An 11,838-nucleotide genomic window follows, 5' to 3' on the forward strand; every position below is an offset into this window, starting at 1 on the left:
TGATAGACAGCATCCGAGTGCTTGCTATTGGCAACATCACCAATTATCTGTTTTAGAAGCTATAGTAAATTTACCCCTAACTGACTAGTGAGCTACAGTACAAATCTTTTCAAGTGCCTCCACCCAAGCACAAACTTATAATTACAGTATTTAGTATTGGGCCTGCTTGGGACATTTTCTATTGTTTGTGTACCAATATACTGTGCTTACACATTTGCAGTGCTCTTGCAATGATTTCACTTATTCATTATTGTTTTTAATATTTTCACCTGAGGTGCACTTGAATAAATGTGACTCAACACAGGGAGAAGTTTAGTGTCTAACATTGGAGATTTGGAAATTAAATTGACACTATATCATAACTTCATTCCCCCTTGCGTGAATATCAATGTTACGTCTGTCTGTGTGTAAATTTTTATTTGAATCATTATTAAAAGTAAAATTTGATTACTATTCACCTGTCCAAGTGTTCCTCAACAAAGAGTCTTTCTTCTCTTTCCCTTTTTTTCAACATTTGCATACATATATGAAATAGTATAATATTGCATTCATAACAACTTACACCAAATGTAGAACATTTAAAAACAAAAACAAAGAAAGACGTAACATGACAAAGGTAAGTTAAAACAGAAATCATTTAGAATTATTACAATGAATTTATACAATAAGACCATAAACATAGAACTATTTAATGTCAAAGCACGTTTTTCTTTAAACTTTGCATCTTATTACCATCACACAAGCTGTGAAACACCAGTCACAGTGCACTTTAGAGACCGGGATGTGACTCAGTTGCACACAGATATACTGTACAAATGTCACACATCAAATTGTTCATGGCAAGCTAGCAATGTAGATTTGTCGCTCCCAGTTGTTTTATTTATGCAAATAAGATGCACATTTTGAGCAAGAAATATGGACTAGTATTTGCACATCTGTATATGTGTAGTATTTTAAATGATTACTGTAATTTGGATGCCTATGCGTAATGCGTATACTTTTCAAATACTCCCTTCTACTGTTGTCTCTTCCATTGCAGACAATATGGTGGGTTTGGGATTCACTCTGCGCTGTGTATACTTTTCATAATGAATAACAACAAATACAAAATAAATACAAATACATACAAAATATAACTTAAAAACATGTAGGGGGTATTTTTCAAAGCTTGGAGAGAGATAAAATTGTGAGAGATAAAGCACCAACCAATCAGCTCATACAGATATAGCCATGCTCATCTTAATGCGATGCAGCATGCTGCATGGCGTGCCACGCTGCGACTACAGCTACATCGCAGCAAATATGAACATGGCTACATCTGTAACTGCAATTTTTCAAACACAGCCTGTAAAATATAAGGAAAAAGCTGATTGGCTGGTACCCGAATAGTGTAATATGTCCAATAATTTGTGTCTTGAAAAAAAAACACCTTTTGTGCATACAAAAATAGAATGTAGAAAACTAGTGATGTGCACCGGACATTTTTCGGGTTTTGTATTTTGGTTTTGTATTCGGTTCCACGGCTGTGTTTTGGATTCGGACGCGTTTTGGCAAAACCTCCCTGAAAAATTTTTGTCGGATTTGGGTGTGTTTTGGATTCGGTGTTTTTTTTTTACAAAAAACCCTCAAAAACAGCTTAAATCATAGAATTTGGGGGTCATTTTGATCCCATAGTATTATTAACCTCAATAACCATAATTTTCACTCATTTACAGTCTATTCTGAACACCTCACACCTCACAATATTATTTTTAGTCCTAAAATTTGCACCGAGGTCGCTGGATGACTAAGCTAAGCGACCCAAGTGGCCGACACAAACACCTGGCCCATCTAGGAGTGGCACTGCAGTGTCAGACAGGATGGCACTTCCAAAAAATAGTCAACAAACAGCACATGATGCAAAGAAAAAAAAGAGGCGCAATGAAGTAGCTGTGTGACTAAGCTAAGTGACCCAAGTGGCCGACACAAACACCTGGCCCATCTAGGAGTGGCACTGCAGTTTTCTAGTGAGAGGATGAGTGCTTCCATCCTCATGAGAAGCTGAACCACTAGCCATGAACATAGGCCAGGGCCTCAGCCGTTCCTTGCCACTCCGTGTCGTAAATGGCATATTGGCAAGTTTACGCTTCTCCTCAGACGCTTTTAATTTAGATTTTTGGGTCATTTTACTGAACTTTAGTGTTTTGGATTTTACATGCTCTCTACTATGACATTGGGCATTGGCCTTGGCAGACGACGTTGATGGCATTTCATCGTCTCGGCCATGACTAATGGCAGCAACTTCAGCACGAGGTGGAAGTGGATCTTGATCTTTCCCTATTTTACCCTCCACATTTTTGTTCGCCATTTTTTAATGTGTGGAATTATATGCCAATAGCAATGGCCTACTACTATATATACTGTGCAAAACTGAAATGCACCACAGGTATGGATGGATAGTATACTTGACGACACAGAGGTAGGTAGAGCAGTGGCCTACTGTACCGTACTGCTATATATTATATACTGGTGGTCAGCAAACTGTGCAAAACTGAAATGCACCACAGGTATGGATGGATAGTATACTTGACGACACAGAGGTAGGTAGAGCAGTGGCCTACTGTACTGTACTGCTATATATTATATACTGGTGGTCAGCAAACTGTGCAAAACTGAAATGCACCACAGGTATGGATGGATAGTATACTTGATGACACAGAGGTAGGTAGAGCAGTGGCCTTCTGTACCGTACGCCTATATATTATATACTGGTGGTCAGCAAAATTATGCACTGTACTCAGGGCCGTTTCTAGACAATTTGTCTCCCAGTGCGAGATTTCAAAATGCGCCCCCCCCCCATTGCTATAAAAAAAAATTGCGTGCCCCCCCCATATAGCCAGAAAAAAAGCATGCGCGCGCCGAAGGCGCGCGCGCTCCCGACAAGGCTGTGTGGCCTGATTAAAATGGGCGTGGTCTCATTACAGTGGGCGTGGCCTCGTCTGATATCACACCCACCACAGGGGAAAAAAATAAAAATAAAAAAGTCCCCTTTTTACACATTACACCAGGCAAGTGTCCCCATATTACACAGCGCGGCAGGCAGGTGTCCCCATTTACAAAGTGCAGCAGGCAGGTGTCCCCATTTACAAAGTGCGGCAGGCAGGTGTCCCCATTTTACAAAGTGTGGTAGGCAGGTGTACCCATTTAACAAAGTGCGGCAGGCAGGTGTCCCCATTTACAAAGTGCGGCAGGCAGGTGTCCCCATTTTACAAAGTGTGGCAGGCAGGTGTACCCATTTAACAAAGTGCGGCAGGCAGGTGTACCCATTTAACAAAGTGCGGCAGGCAGGTGTCCCCATTTTGCACAGTACGCAGGCAGATATCCCCATTTTACACAGTACGCAGGCAGGTGTCCCCATTTAACAAAGTGTGGCAGGCAGGTGTCCCCATTTTACACAGTACGCAGGCAAATATCCCCATTTTACACAGTACGCAGGCAGGTGTCCCCATTTTACACAGTGCGGCAGGTATCCCCATTTTACACAGTGCGGCAGGTGCCCCCATTTTACACAGTGCGGCAGGTGCCCCAATTTTACACAGTGCGGCAGGTATCCCCATTTTACACAGTGCGGCAGGTGCCCCCATTTTACACAGTGCGGCAGGTATCCCCATTTTACACAGTGCGGCAGGTATCCCCATTTTACACAGTGCGGCAGGTGCCCCCATTTTCAGTGCGGCAGGTGCCCCCATTTTACACAGTGCGGCAGGTGTCCCCATTTTACACAGTGCGGCAGATGTCCCCATTTTACACAGTGCGGCAGGTGTCCCCATTTTACACAGTGCGGCAGGTATCCCCATTTTACACAGTGCGGCAGGTATCCCCATTTTACACAGTGCGGCAGGTGTCAAGTGGGGGGTAGGGGGAGAGAGAGAGAGAGAGAGAGTGAGTACTTACAACTTGCCGCTCTTCGGGTCCCGCGCGCCGGCCGCCTCCTCCGTCGATGGTTATCTCCAGTCCTCTCCTCCCTCTCTCTTCCCCCCGAGCGCTCCTGCTCGGGGGGCGGGGCTTCGCGGAATGACGCGTTTGCGTCGTGACGTCACGACGCAAACGCGTCATTCCGCGAAGCCCCGCCCCCCGAGCAGGAGCGCTCGGGGGGAGAGAGAGGGAGGAGAGGAGTAGTCACAAAGTGCCGCGGCGGGCGCCCCGTGCGGTTGCACGGCTCGCCCGCCGCTAGAAACGGCAATGACTGTACTCCTACTATATACTACAATGCAGCACAGATATGGAGCGTTTTTCAGGCAGAGAACGTATAATACTGGTGGTCACTGGTCAGCAAAACTCTGCACTGTACTCCTCCTATAATACTGCTGGTCCCCAGAATAAAGATATCTGCAGCCCCCTGAAACAAAGTGAGAGGACGCCAGCCACGTCCTCTCACTATCATTTCCAATGCACGAGTGAAAAATGGCGGCTACGCGCGGCTCCTTATATAGAATCCGAATCTTGCGAGAATCCGACAGCGGGATGATGACGTTCGGGCGCGCTCGGGTTAACCGAGCAATACGGGAGAATCCGAGTATGCCTCGGACCCGTGTAAAATGGGTGAAGTTCGGGGGGGTTCGGATTCCGAGGAACCGAACCCCCTCATCACTATAGAAAATCCGCAAGTGAAATCCTTCTACTCCCAGAGTAAAGATACTGAAGTATATAGTAGGATTGAGTACTATTACTTTATGATAGCTTGAAATAAAGCGTATCACCACTTCTTAAGGTGTTAAAATGATCTCACTCAACGCTCCCAGCATATTAAAACATATAAAAGGTAAATAAAAACAAAGGGAAATACTGTTTGAAAAAAATATTATTTTGCATTCAATCTCTTTGCAATTACAATGTAAAAAAAAATTAAAAGGTACATAAACATATAAAATAGGCACCTTATAGTATCTAATGCGTACCAAAGAGCAAATTGCTGTAGCGCTTCCATTACATCCACATCCTTCTACATAATGCAATTGTTTGTCTGTACGTTTATTAATTTGATAAATATTTATATTGTGTCTTTTCTATAGAAATGAATATAACATATCAGCTCAATACGACAGATTTTTTTATCAAAGGTTTAGGGAAATCATTCCCAATATTTCTAATTCTTTTACTGGCCTATGTCATCATTATCTGTGGGAATGTCACCATCATTTACATTATTTGTGAGAATTCTCGCCTTCATACTCCTATGTACATTTTCCTTTTAAACCTGTCTACAATGGACATTGCTTCTTCTTCAGTTACTCTTCCTAAATTATTAATCATGCTAATCACACAATACAATGTAATTTCATTTACAGAATGTATTATCCAGATGTCTCTCTTTATCTTTTTTGTGGGAACGGAGATCAACATACTTGCCGCCATGGCGTATGACCGTTATGTGGCAATCTGTCACCCACTTCATTATGGTGTCCTTATGAGTTTAAGACGCACTGCTTACCTGTCAGCTATAGCATTGGGTATTGGTTTTCTGGACCCAATCGGACACATTGTGCTTATATCTAGGATGTCTTATTGTTCTTCTCATTTAATAAACCATTTTTTCTGTGATGTTTTGCCATTATTACAGATCTCCTGCAGTGATGTATCAGAGGTGGAAATTTTAACTTACATTGAAGGGGTAGTATTGGTACTTACTACATTTCTGCTTACTTTTGTATCATATATCTTCATTATTTCCTCTATATTAAAGATAAAGTCTGCAGAAGGCCAAAGTAAAGCTTTCTCTACCTGTACATCACATTTGAGCTGTGTTGTATTATGGAACATTAATATGTTTGCACATGAGGCCCACATCCAATTATTCTCCAGAAGAAGACATGTATTTTGCTCTTTTTTCCGTTGTATTGGTTCCTATGCTAAATCCTTTTATATATAGTTTAAAAAATAAAGAATTCCAAGAGGTTTTAGCAAAATCTAAGCGCAAATTAGTCTATAAGAAAAGCAACATTTCAAATGTCTTCTGCAAATAAAAGCTAAAAAAAAATAACAGATTAAATAAATAAATAAATAACAATGAGTAAAGGTGGGTACACACTAACAGATATATCTGCAGATCAATTGATCTGCAGATATATCTATGGTCGGATCGGGCAGTGTGCTGTGCATACACACTGCCCGATCCTTCGGGGACTGACGTCATGAACTGGGCGGGCGTGTACACATGCCCGCCCAGTTCAGCTGTCAATCACCGCCGGCCGCCGCAGCATGTGTACGGGCGGTCGACCGACCGCCCCGTACACACACAGCGACGCGCCAATATATCGGTAGATATATTGGCCATCGGCTGTGCTGCGGGGCCGACGCGATACGTCTGTGAACGATGGAGTTCACAGACGTATCGGCCGTACACACTGGCCGACGGTCCCGCGATATATCGGCCATTCAAGAGAACGGCCGATATATCGACCAGTGTGTACGGGCCTTAACAATCACACAATATCACACTTTTGTTGGCATTACCATACTCTGTACAAAGCACCCAATGGTAGCTGACTAAGCAGCAGTATGGCAGTGGTTCCCAAACGTTCTTAAATCACAGCGCCCTAGAGTATCAGCATGTTTTTCATGGCACACCTAGGACAAAAGGTTTTTATTGATTTTAGGAAAAAAATATTCAATTAGGTAAATTGTGCCTATCTGTCATCCTTAGGGTCAGGTATGTGGTGGTGCACAGTTATGCTTCTGATTGGCAGCCAGCTTAGCTCATTTATCTAACTTATGTTTCTTTAAATTATATTATGTGGTTACATGTTTTTCTTGTACCTCAGTTTTAATCAACCTTGTTTAGCACTGTTATGTGACTTTTATCACACATTTCAGACATTCTGTCTTTCACATATCATTAAAAGATGTTAGAAGAGCGAATTTCTCACATTTATCATTGCTTGTGTGAAACTGTAACAGAAATGATATTATTCGATCATAATTTACAGTACACTAGAAAATGGAGGAGCAGACATTATATATGCTTACATATAATTTAAGTTCCAAATAGCTATTTTGGAATTTTTGAAAAAGAGATCCAGATTTACTTGCTTTCATTAACATTTGAATGGATCTAGCCACACAAAGACACACCACTGGGGAAGGACAATCTTCCCTCGTTTCCTGTGAGCTGAGGTTTTGTAACCTAAAGGGGGGTACACAGGTAGAGGTGTGCTGAGCGATCTATCACAGACCGCCCAGCACACATCTCTCCCCCCACTCAGCACTCAGCGTGATGTGTGCTGAGCGGAGGAGGCCGTGAAGTGAGCGATCTGACTAGATTGTGCCTGCATACAGGCCACTCTAGAGTCAGCGATAGCGCTATCGCTATGTGGCATACACACTAGAGATGTGCACCGGAAATTTTTCGGGTTTTGTGTTTTGGTTTTGGGTTCGGTTCCGCGGCCGTGTTTTGGGTTCGAACGCGTTTTGGCAAAACCTCACCGAATTTTTTTTGTCGGATTCGGGTGTGTTTTGGATTCGGGTGTTTTTTTCAAAAAACCCTAAAAAACAGCTTAAATCATAGAATTTGGGGGTCATTTTGATCCCAAAGTATTATTAACCTCAATAACCATAATTTCCACTCATTTTCAGTCTATTCTGAACACCTCACACCTCACAATATTATTTTTAGTCCTAAAATTTGCACCGAGGTCGCTGGATGACTAAGCTCAGCGACCCAAGTGGCCGACACAAACACCTGGCCCATCTAGGAGTGGCACTGCAGTGTCACGCAGGATGGCCCTTCCAAAAAACACTCCCCAAACAGCACATGACGCAAAGTAAAAAAGAGGCGCAATGAGGTAGCAGTGTGACTAAGCTCAGCGACCCAAGTGGCCGACACAAACACCTGGCCCATCTAGGAGTGGCACTGCAGTGTCAGGCAGGATGGCCCTTCCAAAAAACACTCCCCAAACAGCACATGACGCAAAGAAGAAAAAAAAGAGGCGCAATGAGGTAGCTGTGTGACTAAGCTAAGCGACCCTAGTGGCCGACACAAACACCTGGCCCATTTAGGAGTGGCACTGCAGTGTCAGGCAGGATGGCCCTTCCAAAAAACACTCCCCAAACAGCACATGACGCAAAGAAAAAAAGAGGCGCAATGAGGTAGCTGTGTGAGTAAGCTCAGCGACCCTAGTGGCCGACACAAACACCTGGCCCATCTAGGAGTGGCACTGCAGTGTCACACAGGATGGCCCTTCAAAAAAACACTCCCCAAACAGCACATGACGCAAAGAAAAAAAGAGGCGCAATGAGGTAGCTGTGTGAGTAAGCTAAGCGACCCTAGTGGCCGACACAAACACCTGGCCCATCTAGGAGTGGCACTGCAGTGTCACGCAGGATGGCCCTTCAAAAAAACACTCCCCAAACAGCACATGACGCAAAGAAAAAAAGAGGCGCAATGAGGTAGCTGTGTGACTAAGCTCAGCGACCCAAGTGGCCGACACAAACACCTGGCCCATCTAGGAGTGGCACTGCAGTGTCAGGCAGGATGGCCCTTCCAAAAAATACTCCCCAAACAGCAAATGACGCAAAGAAGAAAAAAAAGAGGCGCAATGAGGTAGCTGTGTGACTAAGCTCAGCGACCCTAGTGGCCGACACAAACACCTGGCCCATCTAGGAGTGGCACTGCAGTGTCAGGCAGGATGGCCCTTCCAAAAAATACTCCCCAAACAGCACATGACGCAAAGAAAAAAAGAGGCGCAATGAGGTAGCTGTGTGAGTAAGCTCAGTGACCCAAGTGGCCGACACAAACACCTGGCCCATCTAGGAGTGGCACTGCAGTGTCAGGCAGGATGGCCCTTCCAAAAAATACTCCCCAAACAGCACATGACGCAAAGAAGAAAAAAAAGAGGCGCAATGAGGTAGCTGTGTGAGTAAGCTCAGCGACCCTAGTGGCCGACACAAACACCTGGCCCATCTAGGAGTGGCACTGCAGTGTCAGGCAGGCTGGCCCTTCCAAAAAACACTCCCCAAACAGCACATGACGCAAAGAAAAATGAAAGAAAAAAGAGGTGCAAGATGGAATTGTCCTTGGGCCTTCCCACCCACCCTTATGTTGTATAAACAGGACATGCACACTTTAACCAACCCATCATTTCAGTGACAGGGTCTGCCACACGACTGTGACTGAAATGACGGGTTGGTTTGGACCCCCACCAAAAAAGAAGCAATTAATCTCTCCTTGCACAAACTGGCTCTACAGAGGCAAGATGTCCACCTCATCATCATCCTCCGATTCATCACCGTGTACATCCCCCTCCTCACAGATTATCAATTCGTCCCCACTGGAATCCACCATCACAGCTCCCTGTGTACTTTGTGGAGGCAATTGCTGCTGGTGAATGTCTCCATGGAGGAATTGATTATAATTCATTTTAATGAACATCATCTTCTCCACATTTTCTGGAAGTAACCTCGTACGCCGATTGCTGACAAGGTGAGCGGCGGCACTAAACACTCTTTCGGAGTACACACTTGTGGGAGGGCAACTTAGGTAGAATAAAGCCAGTTTGTGCAAGGGCCTCCAAATTGCCTCTTTTTCCTGCCAGTATACGTACGGACTGTCTGACGTGCCTACTTGGATGCGGTCACTCATATAATCCTCCACCATTCTTTCAATGGTGAGAGAATCATATGCAGTGACAGTAGACGACATGTCCGTAATCGTTGGCAGGTCCTTAAGTCCGGACCAGATGTCAGCATCAGCAGTCGCTCCAGACTGCCCTGCATCACCGCCAGCGGGTGGGCTCGGAATTCTGAGCCTTTTCCTCGCACCCCCAGTTGCGGGAGAATGTGAAGGAGGAGATGTTGACAGGTCGCGTTCCGCTTGACTTGACAATTTTCTCACCAGCAGTTCTTTGAACCCCTGCAGACTTGTGTCTGCTGGAAAGAGAGATCCAAGGTAGGTTTTAAATCTAGGATCGAGCACGGTGGCCAAAATGTAGTGCTCTGATTTCAACAGATTGACCACCCGTGAATCCTTGTTAAGCGAATTAAGGGCTCCATCCACAAGTCCCACATGCCTAGCGGAATCGCTCTGTGTTAGCTCCTCCTTCAATGTCTCCAGCTTCTTCTGCAAAAGCCTGATGAGGGGAATGACCTGACTCAGGCTGGCAGTGTCTGAACTGACTTCACGTGTGGCAAGTTCAAAAGGTTGCAGAACCTTGCACAACATTGAAATCATTTTCCACTGCGCTTGAGACAGGTGCATTCCACCTCCTATATCGTGCTCAGTTGTATAGGCTTGAATGGCCTTTTGCTGCTCCTCCAACCTCTGAAGCATATAGAGGGTTGAATTCCACCTCGTTACCACTTCTTGCTTCAGATGATGGCAGGGCAGGTTCAGGCGTTTTTGGTGTTGCTCCAGTCTTCTGTACGTGGTGCCTGTATGCCGAAAGTGTCCCGCAATTCTTCTGGCCACCGACAGCATCTCTTGCACGCCCCTCTCGTTTTTTAAATAATTCTGCACCACCAAATTCAAGGTATGTGCAAAACATGGGACGTGCTGGAATTTGCCCAGATTTAATGCACACACAATATTGCTGGCGTTGTCCGATGCCACAAATCCACAGGAGAGTCCAATTGGGGTAAGCCATTCTGCGATGATCTTCCTCAGTTGCCGTAAGAGGTTTTTAGCTGTGTGCGTATTCTGGAAAGCGGTGATACAAAGCGTAGCCTGCCTAGGAAAGAGTTGGCGTTTGGGAGATGCTGCTACTGGTGCCGCCGCTGCTGTTCTTGCGGCGGGAGTCCATACATCTACCCAGTGGGCTGTCACAGTCATATAGTCCTGAGTCTGCCCTGCTCCACTTGTCCACATGTCCGTGGTTAAGTGGACATTGGGTACAACTGCATTTTTTAGGACACTGGTGAGTCTTTTTCTGAGGTCTGTGTACATTTTCGGTATCGCCTGCCTAGAGAAATGGAACCTAGATGGTATTTGGTACCGGGGACACAGTACCTCCAACAAGTCTCTAGTTGCCTCTGCAGTAATGATGGATACCGGAACCACGTTTCTCACCGCCCAGGATGCCAAGGCCTCAGTTATCCGCTTTGCAGCAGGATGACTGCTGTGATATTTCATCTTCCTCGCAAAGGACTGTTGGACAGTCAATTGCTTGGTGGAAGTAGTAAAAGTGGTCTTACGACTTCCCCTCTGGGATGACCATCGACTCCCAGCAGCAACAACAGCAGCGCCAGCAGCAGTAGGCGTTATACGCAAGGATGCATCGGAGGAATCCCAGGCAGGAGAGGACTCGTCAGAATTGCCAGTGACATGGCCTGCAGGACTATTGGCTTTCCTGAGTAAGGAGGAAATTGACACTGAGGGAGTTGGTGGGGTGGTTTGCGTGAGCTTGGTTACAAGAGGAAGGGATATACTGGTCAGTGGACTGCTTCCGCTGTCGCCCAAAGTTTTTGAACTTGTCACTGACTTATGATGAATGCGCTGCAGGTGACGTATAAGGGAGGATGTTCTGAGGTGGTTAACGTCCTTACCCCTACTTATTACAGCTTGACAAAGGCAACACACGGCCTGACAAATGTTGTCCGCATTTCTGTTGAAATACTTCCACACTGAAGAGCTGATTTTTTTGGTATTTTCACCAGGCATGTCAATGGCCATATTCCTCCCACGGACAACAGGTGTCTCCCCGGGTGCCTGACTTAAACAAACCACCTCACCATCAGAATCCTCCTGGTCAATTTCCTCCCCAGCGCCAGCAACACCCATATCCTCATCCTGGTGTACTTCAACAGTGACATCTTCAATTTGACTATCAGGAACTGGACTGCGGGTGCTCCTTCCAGCACTTGCAGGGG

The 11,838-nt window shown here is 45.2% G+C and overlaps 1 pseudogene; it reads left to right on the plus strand.

Annotated features, from left to right (window-relative positions):
* Nucleotides 1–5,053: 5,053 nt before the first annotated feature.
* Nucleotides 5,054–6,002, plus strand: LOC135057395 (olfactory receptor 5AR1-like; annotated as a pseudogene).
* The last annotated feature ends 5,836 nt before the right edge of the window (nucleotides 6,003–11,838 follow it).

This window comes from Pseudophryne corroboree, chromosome 3 (assembly GCF_028390025.1).
Source record: "Pseudophryne corroboree isolate aPseCor3 chromosome 3, aPseCor3.hap2, whole genome shotgun sequence".
In the NCBI taxonomy this organism is placed as follows: domain Eukaryota; kingdom Metazoa; phylum Chordata; class Amphibia; order Anura; family Myobatrachidae; genus Pseudophryne; species Pseudophryne corroboree.